Source organism: Leptodactylus fuscus, chromosome 6 (genome assembly GCF_031893055.1).
Source record: "Leptodactylus fuscus isolate aLepFus1 chromosome 6, aLepFus1.hap2, whole genome shotgun sequence".
Lineage (NCBI taxonomy): Eukaryota > Metazoa > Chordata > Amphibia > Anura > Leptodactylidae > Leptodactylus > Leptodactylus fuscus.
In genome coordinates, this window is record NC_134270.1 from 143,566,355 (window position 1) to 143,579,404 (window position 13,050).

The following is a 13,050-nucleotide window of genomic DNA, read 5'->3' on the forward strand; positions in this document are numbered from 1 at the left end:
TTTTGTAGTGTTTCTTAGCTTTGGCTCTAAAAAACGCAGCAAAGTCTGCAACAAAAAAGCTGCGTTTCTGCAACGTGGAGCCTTGGTCTTAAGGAGTTCCCTATTCAGGACTAGAGTGGAGAATGGCTACAAAGAGGACATCAGAAGGATCAGGCAAATGTATGTATTACCCAGAAACCTAAAGCAATTGATTTGAATGGACACTGTGTAATGTGTAACTTTTCCTGTGGTGGCGCTGCAGAGCACTGAAAAGTCGGATATCTTTACAAGCGGACAGTGAAGGACGGGCACGGAGTGCAAAAGAACGCACCCAATCACCATTTAAATGAATGACAAGTGTCACGGACACAGCTAGTGTCCGCTCCTAATGTCCGTGCGAGATTTTGAACGGACACTAGGAGCGGACACTACCTGTTGGACACTGACGGTAGTGTGAACGCCCCCTAATCCTAAAAAAAAAAGCACAATTTTAGGGTGCAAATGTTTTTACAAAAAAACAACATGGCTGTTGCACATTACAATCTAATAGCACATTGGCATATGGGTCGCAGTGGATGCAGTGGTCACCGGGCCCCTAAGCCGGGGGGGCCCACAGATCATGCTCACCATTAAATCTGATTAAAATTATTTGATCTCCTATTTCATTCGATGGCTGACATCCTGTGCATTGTAAATGTATTACCCAGCCACCTCCGAATCACATCCATCCTCACCTGACCGTGCCATTCATTTACAGGGCCATTCCTTACTGGCAAGCTTCCAGCACCCCAAATGTATAGTACAGGGATCCCAGAGCTGGCGGTTTCCCTATAGGTATAATAGAAGCAGAAAGTCAGCGGATCAAACCTCTGCAAGTTTTCCGTGAAAAGCCGTGATGCATTAATGAATATTTTATATGCATTACATATAAAATACGTCTACAGTTTCCATATTGTCTTCTATAACGTATAAAGTCTGGGCTATGTGTGTAATGGTAGATTATGACTGATATGGGATTACATGAAGAGATTAACCTTGGTTGTTAAGGATTTCATTTGACGTGTTTTTATTGTAATTGCTTTGCATGTAATTATATTTCCTTCTTCTTACATAAGAACATCTTTCTTTTACGTGACGTCAAAAACCTTTCATTTTTGTTCAAAGTAAATTCAAATATGTTACACATCATTGTCCTGAGCTGAATTTACAATTTCAAAGGGCTTCAGAGCTGAAATCTCACAGCATTCCCTGCTGACTCCACTCAACTTTTCTTTGTAATAAGCCTTTATATCTAGCACTGTACTATAATCAGATGGAAAACTAATCGTCCATCTGCATTAGCTAAGGCCTGGTTCACATCTGCGTTTGTGGACCCCCGGAACAGAATACCAAATGCATTAAAAAGCGCTGAGCAATGAAAGCACATGGACGCCATACACTATAATGGGGTCTGTGTTTTTTCCACGTGGTGTCCGCACGAATTATGCAAAGAGAAAAGTAGTTCATGAAGTATTTTTCTCTCCGCATGATTCGTGTGGACACCGAGCGGAAAACACACGGACCCCATTATAGTCTATGGGCTCCATGTGCTTTCATTGATCACTGCTTTTTATTGCCTTCGGTATTACATTCTGGGAGACCCCAAATGGACTCCCTGAATGGAATACCGAACGCAGATGTGAACCAGGCCTAAAATGAAAGGGGGGAGGGGGAATATAACACAGGTTCGTAGAACTATGGATGGTGGATTTGGGGTCTTTTATAGGGATAACCAGATTCAACCCTAATTTTCCAAAGGTTTCAAGTTCAACCTGAACTTGAAACTTTTGGGGTTCATCATCCACGAAACACTATTATACTGTGAGTAGAGATGAGCGAGTAGTATTCGATCGAGTAGGTATTCGATCGAATACTACAGTGTTCGAAATACTCGTACTCGATCGAGTACCACTCGCTATTCGAATGTAAAAGTTCGATGCAGAACCAGCATTGATTGGCCGAATGCTATACAGTCGGCCAACCAACGCTGGTTCTTCTCCTACCTTTAGAAGTCTTCTCCGTGCAGCTTCCCCGCGGCGTCTTCCGGCTCTTCATTCACTCTGCCAGGTATCGGGCCTGGGCAGAGCAGACTGCGCATGTCCACTTGTAGTGCGGATATGCGCAGTCGGCTCTGCCCAGGCCCGATGCCTGACAGAGTGAATGAAGAGCCGAGAAGACGCCGCAGGGACGCTGCAAGGAGAAGACTGCTCAGAGGATCCAGCCCGACCCTCACTCGTGGACTTGGTAAGTATAATTTGATCGAACGTTACCTACCCCTGAAACAAGCATTTTCCCCCCATAGACTATAATAGGGTTCGATATTCAATTTGAGTAGTCGAATATTGAGGGGCTACTCGAAACGAATATCTAACCTCGAACATTTTACTGTTCACTCATTTCTAACTGTGAGGTTTCCTTAGACCTGGAGAATAATAAGTAGAGGTCCAGGGGAGGTGAAGAAAAATTATAGATACTTATACTCCCCTTTACTCACCTCTCCTTGGCATCTGATGATCCCCCAGCGTCCTCTTCTGGCCTCTAGCTGATGTCATTCAGATAAAAGTATCATGATGTTGTGTTGCCCCACGTGTCCACTGAGACCTAATCACAGGCCTTAGCGGTGACCCTAGGGCATGTGACATCAACTAGAGGCTGGAAGTGGATGACATGGGACTGTCGAATGCCACAAAGATGCCCAGGAACGGTGAGGTAAGATGAGTATAACTGTAGGTGCCTTTTGGGTCAGAATTTTTGTGCCTTTTTTGGTTATAAATTGGGCTTTATTTTTGTTTACTTTTTTTTGTGTTTTGTTTTGGGGGTTTTTATATCCAGGAAAAGAGAATGGTTGGCTGGGTGGTAACGTATGCTCCCTCTGACAGTATAGCTCTATGGACAGTACTGTCAGGAGGGGCTTTCCCAGCTAGACTGTCAGGAACACCCTTATGATGGTGAAGAGCTGTCGGTAATTGCACCAATGGCTCTTCCCCTTGGGGAACATAACAGGAAAGCCAACAGTGCGCTGAATTCAGCACAATGTCGGCTTTCTAGCAGTATACAAAACCGCATGTGCCCGAGGCCATGAAAGGTCCTCTTTAAATATTTTATTTTGTTAACAAAATTGCATGAGGGCTTATTTTTTGCGAGAGGAGCCGTAGCACGAGTCTGTTATAGATCAGTTATAGATCAGTTAAGGATGACTTTCCTCCTCCCTTTTCACTTGCACGTATCTCTTCCATTAATAATAACATTTTATATAGAGTATGATATAACAGTTCTGTCATTTTTACATTACAGTTTCCTGGTATATAACAATTTATAATTTTGAATATTAATAGGACAGGGGACATGTTAATACGGGGAATTATATGTACTGCTGACTGTTCCCGTCATGTATTTGCATGTGCTGTACCTACAATGAAGAAGACATCGCCACCTTCCTCCGCACATCACCGCCTTCCTGCTGCCAGTCTTAATAAGCGGGTAATTAGTACATTTATTGCTTTAATTATTTTTGTAATCCTTTTGTATGGAGAATACAATAACACATAAAGATAGAGATGATCATATCATAAGACGTGTTCATATTGCGAAACAACCACAATCATAACATTATAAAACGGTTTAAAACTATTAATAGTGCAATCCAGCCATATTATTATCTGAACAAAATATTATTTCCTCAGAGTAGAGCTCAAAAAGTTCTTACAACACCTAAATAGCTGCAAAACGATCGTACACTAGCTAGGGCAAAGAGTTTGCTGTCCAATCCCTGTATCTATAGAGCCTGGTCCTGGCTTATGGGCACCGCCACATTACTATGCAGACCTTAGGTGGCCTTTGGTAACTCTGGAGGATCTTATGCCCTTCTATGAGGCTATAGAAACCTGTGTAGGATGCAGGACAAGCTTCTCCAGATTAAGACAGGGATTATATAAAAGGGTATGGAAGATTAAAGAGAGTCTATCACCTTACATACATGTACATGTTCAACTCACACCGATGCATTACAGAGCTCATTGTAGTGATACAGTAATTTTTTATGTATGTCCTTTTTGTAAATTTTGAAATGAGGTAGTGGGTGCACCGGGGGCGGACCTTCAGCCCTGGGAGCACTGCCTTTTCTTCTTAGGGTCCATTCACATGGAGTAACGTGCCGCGTGATGTGGCACGTATACGGCGTGTGAGACTTTGCGCGCCGTAAAAGCTCCCATTGATTTCAATGGGAGCCTGGATTGTATATGCCACAAAATAACATGGTGTATACAATCCAAGCTCCCACTGAAATCATTGCGGCACGCGGCACGTTACTCCGTGTGAATGGACCCTTAAGGAGGATGGTTGATGGATGATGTCATATCAGTGGGAGTATTAGTTCAGACTGCACAGGGCGGTGTAGATAAGAGATGGTAGGGGTCTGAGAGGTAAGAGCATGGCTCCAGGAGCTGAAGGTCCACCGTTAGTGCACCAACTTCCATATATGCATAAGACGTCAAAATTGTTTTTTTCCAAAATAACAGAGGTATGATTTTTATCACTGTAATGTGCTCTGGTGAGACTTGAATATACTTGGGGGAGTGGAAAAAAAAATGTCATTCAACAGCTCAAAATTGGAAGAGAGGACTTCACTTACTTCTTATTCCTATCTTCTTCCTCAAGGGATTGGATGTGGGTGGTGGAAGGGATTTTGGGGGGATTTGATTTGATAAGATATGTTATTAGAGAGATTGATAATTTATATATTTTTTATAGGAAACTGTGTTTATGAATTATGTATTTACTATTTGTATAAATAAATCATTAAAGGGATCCTATCATACAAACCCTTTTTTTCGTGAGTAACACGTCGGAATAGCCTTAAGAAAGGCTATTTGTCTCCTAAATTTCGTTGTCTTCTTCACGCTGCCGTTCCGTAGGAATCCCGATTCTTGTTGGTATGCAAATGAGTTCTCTTGCAGCACTGGGGGCGGGCCCCAGCACTCAAACAGCACTGGGGGCCTCACCAACACTCCATCTTCGTCAGCAGCGTCCTTTTCATCCTCTTCTTCCGGTGGTGGCTTGTAACTTCTAGGCCTCGGGCAGACTATGCATGCCCACAGGCCATGAGAAAATGGCTGCTTGCACAGTATTGTAAGCAGTCATTTTCTCGTGGCCTGTGGGAATGCGCAGTCTGCTCTGCCTGAGGCCTAAAAGTCTGAAACCTGCCTGGAAGAAGAGGTTAAAGCGAAAGTTCCTGACGAAGATGGAGACGGCACTGGAGAGAGTTCTCTCGCAGCATTGGGGATGCCCTTAATGCTGTTGGGCGCTGGGGCCCGCCCCCAAGTGCTGCGAGACAACTCATTTGCATACTGACAAGCACCAGGATTCCTACGGAACGGCGGTGTGGTGAAGACAACAAAAGGTAGGAGAAGAATAGCCTGATGAAGATGGAGGCGGCACTGGAGAGAGTTCTCTCGCAGCATTGGGGATGCCCTTAATGCTGTTGAGCGCTGGGGCCCGCCCCCAAGTGCTGCGAGAGAACTCATTTGCATACCGACAAGCACCAGGATTCCTACGGAACGGCGGTGTGGAGAAGACAACAAAAGATAGGAGAAGAATAGCCTGATGAAGATGGAGGCGGCACTGGAGAGAGTTCTCTCACAGCATTGGGGATGCCCTTAGTGCTCTTGAGCTCTGGGGCCCGCCCCCAGTGCTGAGAGAGAGCTCATTTGCATACCGACAAGAACCGGGATTCCTACGGAATGGTGGCGTGGAGAAGACAACAAAAGGTAAGAGAAGAATAGCCTTTCTAAAAGCTGTTCCGACGTGTTACTCACAAAAAAAAGGGTTTGTATGATAGTGTCCCTTAAAAAAAAAAATTGGGGGGGTAACATGGTGGGTCAGTGGTTCGCACTGCAGTCTTGCAGCGCTGGAGTCCTGGGTTTGAATCCTGCCAGGAACAACATCTGTAAGGAGTTGATATGTTCTCCCTGTGTTTGTATGGATTTCCTCCGATAATACAAAGACATAATGATATCAAAACAAAAATGTACATTGTGATCTCTATATGGATATTTTTGCTTAAGAAGTTCTGTCACCATTGATTGTCCATCTGCTTTCACTCTCATGTAAAATACATAACAGAATTTTTCTTCCATCGTGTTTGTTTACTTTTGTAATGTAAAAAAGTCCTACATGAACAACTTTTCTTCCATCAGAAGAGAAAAACATTTTACAAGGAAAGCTTCAGTCATGTTTTTTTACATGAGAGCGAAATTAAATGAACACCAGATGGAGAGGGCTGTGGATGAGAGCAATGGACATTAATAACAGTAGTGTGAACCTACCCTTACACAGCAGACATTAATTGGTAGTGTCCATGATCAGAGTCTCCAATCATATTTAATGTCTCAGATGCTATGGCCATGACCACCAAATTTGAGAGCCTTCCTCCAGAGACCAATCACTCCCCTCGTAATGAGATTTCAGGAGCCCTTTGGTTTCTATAGCAGTTGGGAACCTTGTGAAGGGCCCTAGACTTGCCAGTGTAAAGTTCCTATTATACCAAAGGTTGTATATAGTAACACATTTTATCCAGGTAACACTTTGTGTGAGTTGTTGGGTCACCCAGACTGAGGCAGAGTCTGCTGAAGCACCAGGTTTTGCCTGTGGTTGCCTCCCAGCTTCACCTCCTAACAAAGAAAATAGACAAGTGCTGATATGTGGTGACCACAGGTGAAAACAGGTGCAGTGGCACATGCCACAACACCTGGGCACACCATCCAACTTGTCCGCATACATATTTAAAGGTTGCGGCAAGATTGTACCATGACATGAAAAAGGTATGTTCAATATGAGAGTAACGGCTCCTACAACTGGATAGAAATGGTTTAGAAGAGGTTTTGGTGTTGTAGACTCCTTCTAAGTTAGTTCTATAATTCTGCAAGACGGTGCAGAGGGTTGGGCAGCATTCCATGGATCTTAGAGAAGAGCCTAAAGCAAAATATTGCTTGACGGGTTGTCATAGAAATGACTGGGGCGTGAACCAAAGGCAAATTCCAGTGCCAAGGCTCACTAGTGAATTTGGCCGTAGTTTGAGAAGACACCCTACACCTACTATGACAATAGGTAGAAAAGATGTAGACTTCATGTCCTGCCAATAAGGAAGCAATTATCGCTCCAGTATTCTCACATTGAGTATGATGGCGCAATGACTGTTAGTTATAAGCCGAAATATCAATTATTCCATTACTAATACTACAGTCAGTGCATGTGATGCCTTATACCAGTAATCCCCAAACGTATTATCCCAGGGAAGCCCTAACGCCATTGCTTCCTCTAAGTACCTTAGCGTAGGGATGGTTGAAGCTCCTGGAATTCCTCCCCTTGACTCAAGAGGGAAATGTTTACGGATTTTCCAAGCAGGTGGCAATGAGTTTACCTTCCCTATTGTAAAAGGTCTTGTTGGTGTTTTGAGGAACCTCTGAAAGGGCTCAATGACTTCAGCGCTTCTGGGAACCTTGGTTGGATAATATTGCTTTATACTATAATCCTGTGTTTGGTTGTGGTAGCATTGGCTCCTTAGAAGAAATAATGGGCACCGGTGGGATAGGGGTCGCCCACAGTGGATTTCCCTATTCGGACATTGTATGCTATGTAGCATTCTATAACTGCATTCTGTAGCTGCATTGACAGGTTGACCCTCACAGATACCCACACACTCATTAATGCAACCAATTGTTGTATTTGGGTAAGTTTATAAATGAAAACATTATGGCTCTTGGAATCAGGGGAGAGAAAAATGGAAATCCAAAAATGAAAATTGGCTGTGGCATGAAGGGGTTAATACTGTACTCTGGGGCATAATGGCCTCTCTGTGGCATAATGGCTTTCTAATCCATAAGACAAGCTCCTATATTACATACTAGTGTAATTTGCTGTCACAGTAGCACAGTATATGAGGGCCGTCTACTACCAAGGACTCTCTGCCCACATGCCAGACTTCATATCTGCAGATGAGAAGAGGAAACTCTACATCCTACTGGGAGAAGAAGAGGCCACTGTGGAGATCGCTGCCCAATACGTGTCCAGCTGTCACCAAATAAGAGGAAGATGAGACTCCACGGACTGTTATATTTATCCCAATACACCCGCCCCACCCCACCCCACCCACACCTCCCCATATAGCAGTCACCAATGAAGAGGAAGATGAGACTCCACGGACTGTTATACCCCAAACCATCCGCCCCGCCCCACCTCCCCATATAGCGGTCACCAACTAAGAGGAAGACGAGACTCCATGGACTGTTATACCCCAATACAACCCCCCCACCCCCCCATACCCACCACTCACCCACCCGAATCCAACTCCCCCACACACACACACTTTACTAGCTTTGGCAATGCCAAATATCTATTCGGACGTGCCAATAAAGCTTTTTTGATTCGATCAGACTTGTATATAGGTCATACGTGGTATAATACTTGCAACACCTGCCACTTGCTACCCTCCTCCAGGGAAAGTTCCCTTGGTCCAGGGGTATACTATATATGCTGTATTTACTGCAGCTACATATGAGGCAGAATTTACAGGAGAGACACATGAGTTATCAGCAGCTACATGCCAGAGCCCCCATCTTGGAAAGGCTTACACAGTTTAGAGTGACAGCTAAAAATACAGACATGTATACTGACAATAGTGGGCAACCATTAACGGTGACAAATCATCAACAGTCAATTTTTCATGATCTAGTAGAAGTTAGTGGTGGCTGACTCGGCCAAGTGATTTTCAGCCATATCCGGGCATATCATGTCTACGTCTGACCATGTAAAAAAAAAAAAAAATGGAATTGGGTAGCATTGCCAAATGATCTTCTCTGTTCTGGTCTGATCCTGTAAGCCTCACATTGACTGTATTGTGGTCCAGCAGGGAAAGTCTAGTTGGCACGGTGGAAGTTGGCATTTGGGATGCCATAAGGAGGAAAGAAGCCCAAGCTTAACTCTTGCACCATTGCCTATGAGCTTTTAGTAATGTCTGTGTTTGGCATCATTCTGCATAGGAATAGGAACGGGATGGGATTAAGCCATTCCAGGGGCATATTTCTGACCCACCTATATTCGCCTCTCTGGACAAAGGAAAACATATAGTTTCATTAGTAAAAGGGCCTATGAGCAGGAGTCTAGCCCAAGCTGCTGTATTGCTATTGATGAAGTAGTCCTACAATGGATGGCATGGGCTTTGCAGGCAGTATTGGTCACTTCTGTCCTAGGACAATTGGGACAATAGCCTTATGAGCCAACACCAGTAAGACTGCCCCATTTGTATTGTGTTCTGGGTTGCTTTCTGTTCAACGCGTGCCCATGATTAGTGGACGTGCCAGGTATTGGATATTTACTACCTATTCTAAGAATAGATCATCAATATCCTATTTCTTCCCCTAAAAATCCCTTTAAGAAGTGATAGCAGATGCCTGGACTCATCTCCACCTCTGCAACAATATGAAACTTGTAGAGATAGAGAAGACGTGCAACTGTAGATAATGTTCCTTTGAGGATACCCCTGACAAGTCGCCAGTACCACGCCATGTTCCTTATGGAGCCTATTAAACAATGACTTAGGTAATTTACCTTCTAATATACCAGTAATTACTATCAATTTGTCATTCCAGTAATAAAAATGAAAGTTATTGGAGATCTCAGACAAAGAGTAAAACACCCATCTGATTCAGCCTAAGTGTTCCAGTCTGGGAGCCGAACCCGCTAGTAATGCCATTGTTCATACAGTCCGGTCTGGGCGTGACGTATTGAGACATTCCTCTTCGGCTCCTGCTCCGATCACACTGCTTGTTAATAAATGCATAGTCAGGATTCCATGCGTGTAAAAGCGTCTGACTGATGACACTGGAAACAGGAGTGCTAATTTTATTAATACGTGTTTGTCGTAACGAGGGAGGAAATGCTACGCTACCACGCTTGACACACCTTTAACAAGCCAATGCCAATGTCATAGAGGTTCGGGGACCCAGCCTTCTAAAGTGTCTCTGGGGTGGGGGTGTGAATCAGATATAAGTCACAAGTTTAAGGAATGGTTAGTCCAGGTAGCATATGTACTAAAGGGGAGACTTACTGTCATATTCTGTAATCCGACTGTATGCCTAGTAAGTCATTTCTATATACTGTGCAATTGTTTTAGGCAGGATGGAAAAAATGCTGGACAATAAGAATACTTTCAGAAATAGAAGTAACAGAATGAATGACAGCAAGCAGAGATCTAGAAAACCGTGAGGAATTGATACAGAAAGTATATTGGAAAATTGTATATCTTTCTATTGTACATTTGTTTGTCAATATTGGTCTGAAAGTGGCCAACCCCTTTAAGTTTTTTACTTTTGCAGGACTTTTTCCTCCGTTACAAAAGTAAGCAACATGACGTAATAAAGCTTTCATCATGTTGCTTACATTAGAATGAATGGGAACAGATACAGATGGAGTGGGTTTCATCTGTGCCCATCACGTCATGTATGTTACAGTCCATTACTCTAATCCTATGTCGGTCATAAATGGTAGTGTAGTCGTCCCCTACATAGTTTATTTTTGTTAAGAAAATAAAGTAAAGGAACAAAAAAGAAATCTAAATTACATCATTTTTGGTGTGACCGCACTTTGCCATCCATTTATTATACCGTGTACATTAAGGCTGAGGCCCCACTTTGCGGAAATGCAACTTATTTTGTTGCGTTTTTTTGAGGCAAAGTCAAGAATGGCTACAAAAGGAATGGGAAATATATAGGAAGTTCTTATAGTTCTCTCTTCTGCTTCATCCACTCTTGGCTTTGGCTCAAAAAACTGCAACAGAAAAAGCTGTGTTTCCGGAACGTGGGGCCCCAGTTTTTAAAGAGCCACCAGCTACAGAACTATGGATGGCAATGTCCAAAACCAAACCTCCAAACTTGTATCAGTTATAACAAATCCAATTCATTTTATTAAGTTTATATAGAAGGGTCAAAATTAGAATCACAAAGAAATCATAAGACATTGACAAAGTTACAAACAAGAAATACAAGGAGCGATTTGCCATGACACATGGTCACAAATTAAATTAAAATCCCAATCTGCCATTTGTCATCTATGCCAGTCACTTTTGATGTCGCCTTCCGTTGAGCCAATGGCAACAATTGAGTGTAATATGAATTGTCTGGATTCAGCTTAGGCTCAGTTCACATCTGTGTTCAGGCCACTCCATTCCCCTATCCACACGAAATATGTAGAGAGATAAGTCCTGCAAGCAGAATTTTTCTCTGTGTATTTTACGTGCGGAAACCGAGCTAAAACCACCCGGACCCCATTACAGTCTATGGGATCTGTGGATTTCCTTAGGTAACCGCTTTTTTATGCGGATAGGTTTTCATTTGGGTTGTTTCCAAGTGGACTCCGTGAACAGAAACCCAAACGGAGATGTGAACCAGGCCTTAGCTCAAGGGGTTTCAACATGAAAAGGCGACAGGCACAGATTGAATATATATAAGTGGATCGCTATTTTAAAAGCATTGATAGTTTGTACAGTAGATGTAATGACAGATTGGTATTTTCTCGTTATTTATAACATCTGTTGGCCATCCAGGTTTGATTGTAATATAAAATGTACATAGTTTGGGGTGGGGGGTCAGTTGCGGGTGCTCTTGGTATAATATATTTTTTTGTCTCTCTTAGTGATGTGCCAATGCTTTTTTTTAAGGCGAACTGAATAAACAACATCTATTGCCACCATAGTCATAGTGATGGATTTTGGAAGAGGTTGAAGGATTGGGATGGAGAAGTTGATTCCCGCGGTTTATTTTGATGCCCATGAATATTGGATTGGATTCCTGATTTTATACCTCTTATTCCTCTTCCAAGATGGCTGCTATGGCATAGTGTGCTTCACATGTATAAGTTGCCCTGATTTCGAATCATCCGGAGGCTCATCATAAATGGTGCCGATTGGTGCACTTTCATGTATATTTAACACAATTAATTGGATTTGGTAGAAATGATATGAGTCCGGTGGTTTGATTTTGGACATTGCCCTCCATACTTTTGTAGGTGTTGTTTATTATTATTTGTCTTCTCTGTTGTAGGTGTTTATTTTTTATGTTCGTACTCGGCAGGGAGGTTGTTGCCGCCATCTTGGAGAGCGAAGCACAGTTCTTCTGTGGATGTAGGCTTGCTCCAATCCTTCTGTCTCTTCATGTATCCCCAGACAGACTAGATGAAGTTGAGCCAACAAGAAAGAAATGGAACAACCCGATCCAGAATCAGGCCAAAGGACAGCGCTCACCCAAACAATTTCAGAAAGCCTTCTTTATTGAGATTCGGAAAGTATATATGGCACAACGCCTCTTTTTTATTTGAAAGCATTTTTACTTTGCAGCCTAAAACTTTGCCGAGTACCATAGGTCTTGGCTAAGATTTGCCGAGGACTGATCTATCCCATGGTACAGGATAGTAATCGCACATATGGCTAGAAGAATAAGGAATGCCAAAGGTGTCTACTGTACACAATTTGTCATCAGTCATAAATGTCTTATAAATGACTACATCATCCAAGATGGAACAGGAAAGCAGATAAATCAGGTCTATGATGAAACCTATAATAATTAGTAGAGCGTAATTACATTTCCGAGAATCCAATTTACATTTAGGTAATAGGCTTTTTATTTAAATGATGTTTACCCTTTAATTTCCATCAAGGCCAATTATACATTGTTTGGATATATCTCTTCTCCACCATATGGTGAACCAATCAATCAAGGAATCAATCAGTTTTTGCCAACGCCTAATAATCCGCAATGTTGGCATTCCTCAGATATGGTAGATTAACCATAACCGTACATAGCCATCATACCATGCCTCTATAGATCTATATTGTTTGTATAGAAAGTATGCAGCTATGACAAAGCAAACCCAAGAGGCCCACATCACTCTTATAGCGAAGGAAGGGAAGGACCCACTCCTCTGTAATAGCTACATACCCATCACCCTTTTGAACCTAGACCTGAAAATATGGGTGAAGTTATT